This window comes from Desmodus rotundus, chromosome 3 (genome assembly GCF_022682495.2).
Source record: "Desmodus rotundus isolate HL8 chromosome 3, HLdesRot8A.1, whole genome shotgun sequence".
NCBI lineage: Eukaryota > Metazoa > Chordata > Mammalia > Chiroptera > Phyllostomidae > Desmodus > Desmodus rotundus.
The window spans coordinates 187,855,825-187,858,546 of record NC_071389.1 but is presented as its reverse complement, the minus strand read 5'-3'; the positions used below and the strand labels follow the sequence as shown (position 1 = coordinate 187,858,546).

At 41.5% G+C, this 2,722-nt stretch overlaps 1 pseudogene; it reads right to left on the bottom strand.

Moving 5' to 3' along the window:
• Nucleotides 1-729: 729 nt before the first annotated feature.
• Nucleotides 730-1,343, bottom strand: LOC112322086 (small ribosomal subunit protein eS8 pseudogene; annotated as a pseudogene).
• Nucleotides 1,344-2,722: the final 1,379 nt, after the last annotated feature.

Here is a 2,722-nt window from a genome sequence, read left to right as displayed (position 1 = left end):
ATTTTATGAAAACACCCTGATTCTTAATTAGGATTAATTTTTCATTAATTGTTAACCAATACTTGTTATCGATCATTTGGTATTTACTTAATAATCTTTGGTATTCACATGATCATTGTGAACATTTATCCACCCAATTGCTCAAGAAACATTTTTGATCCTTTTCTTCACCACTATCAGCAGCAATTTCTATTGATTCTATCCCAATAGGTAGAATCCGATTATAAATATGACCCCTTCATCGCCACCACTGTCCCCTTGGTTCCAGCTGCCATCATCTCTTCCTTACATTATTGTGGTAACATCCTGCTTCACATCTCTGTCTTCCTTTGCCTCTCCACCCAAGTCCATTTTTCAAACAGTAATCAGAGTTAACTTTAAAAAAAAAATCCTCACCCGAGGATATGTTTATTGATTTTAGAGAAAGAGGAAGGGAGAGAAAGTGTGAGAGAGAAAAACATTGATGTGAGAGGAAACATCAATCGGCTGCCTCCCATACACACCCCAACCAGGGACCGGGAATCAAACTGGCAACCTAGGTATGTGCCCTGACAAGGAGTCTAACCTGAACGTTTTGATGTGTGGCCAACCATACATCGACTCCAACCAACCAACCGAACCACCCAGCCAGGGCCAGAGGTAACTTATTTGTTAACTTGAGAATAACACCTTTATTACAGGAGTGTTCTTTTTTCAAACATGACCTTTAAAGAAAGGAGGGAAGAGGATTTATTTGCCTTTCCAGGCCTTAATTTGCCTCAGCTAGAACTCCAGCTCCTTGCCCTGCAGCACAGAGCCATCCGCTTGGCCACACTGGCCTGGTCGCGAAGCGATGCACCCAACAAGCTTGCCCTGCTGGAACTGCTCCTCTAGAAGATCGCTGATTTTGGCATTCCTTTTCCTTTCTAGTTCTGAATTTTCTTTGATCCTTTTTTGTTTAAAATCTCCTCCGCTTCAGAGGTCAGCTTGGCCCCCTTCTTCCGGCCCAGGGGCAGTGCATAGTGGGATTTGTACCACTGTTGGTATGGTGTGCTGTCAATGAGCAAGGTGTCGTTCTTTACTAGGGCCTTGGTATGGACCAGCTCATTGCTGGATGCATTGTAGATGACATCAATAATCCATGTTTTGCTTGTACAACACTCTGAGACCCAGAAGTTGCCCACGTCCAGCCTCAAGGCTCAGTACTTCTTGTTGCCTCCCTGCACATGAACATAGTGCATGTGGCGGGATCTAATCTTAGTGTAGGTAGCAGGGCACCCCAGCTCATATTTTGCTTCTTGTGGAGGGCTTTCTCTTGCTCCCGGTCTTGTGGCGCTTCGCCAGTTGTCCCAAGAGATACCCATTGCTTGGAGCTGGCTGGAAAGAGCCAGTTATCTTCTAAACACATAAGTAAGACTAAGTGTTCCCAGCTTAAAACTTGAATGACTTGCCGTGACACATTTAACCAAGCAGCACCCACTGCTGTGGCCTACTTGATCTGGGCTCCACTCTCCCCTCTGGCCTCATCTGGAAGCACTCTCCAATGTACTCTGCCACACCCATCCTGCCTTTATTCTGTGTCTCTGACACCGCAGTTGGTTCCCGTCTTTGGCACGTTCACTACTTTCCCTCTGCCTGGAATGCTCTTGCCTCTAATTTTTGCATGGCTGATTTTTTTCTTGTCATCAGTTCTCATTTAAATGTCACCTCACAGAGAAGCCACCCCTGATCACCCAAGCAACTGTGGTCATCTAGTCACTCTGTCACATGAGTACATTTTAGTTCTCCACATAGTACTTACTCCATGTGATGGTATCTTGTTTGTTACTACCTCTCTTTCCTCTACTGGAGTGTAAGCTCCTTGAGAACAACTTTTCATAGGCATTTCTCCAGTGTGTAGAATAGTGCTTGATACATAATAGATAATACATTCTTCTTGAACAAATTTATAAGTTTTATTTGCCTTGTATCTATATATTATTTAATCCTCTCAAAATTCCTATGGGAAAAGTACTTTTGTTATCTTTGTTGTACAAATCAGAAAACAGAGGAAGGTAGAGATCTTCAAGTTTGGCTACATAACTTGTGGGGCCCAGTGCAAAATAAAAATGCCGGGTCCTTTGTTAAAAAAATTATTAAAAATTTCAAGACAGATTAAGCAGGGTTGAATAAAGGGTTTTAGAGAGTGAGGAAAGACATATTAAGTAGGGAAATCAGGGTATAATCCTCACTGTGAAGGTGAAATATGAGAAAGACTTAAAGGAGGTGAGGGATATCTAAGAGTATTCCAGGTAGAGGGAGCAGAAAGAGAAAATGCCCTTCATTAGAAGTGGTAATGGGAGATAAAAGATCAAGGGACCTGGTGAGGATTCTGGGAAATATTGGAGGGTTTTAAGTAGAAGAGAAACATAATCTGGATCTTATTAGAAATCCATCATCCCAGCTGCTGTATTAAAATTAGACCATGGAAGGGCAATTGAGAAGACCTCTTAACAAACTAATGCAACAAATCAGGTAAAGACACAAGAAAAAAGAAAACTAGAAGCCAATATATCTGATGAACATAGATGCTAAAATCCTCAACAAAATATTGGCAATCCAGATTCAGAGATCCATCAAAAAGATCATGCACCATGATCAAGTGGGATTTATCCCAGGGATGTAAGGATGGTACAATATTTGCAAATCAATAAACATAATATACCACATAAATAAAATGAAGGATAAAAATCACACGATCATA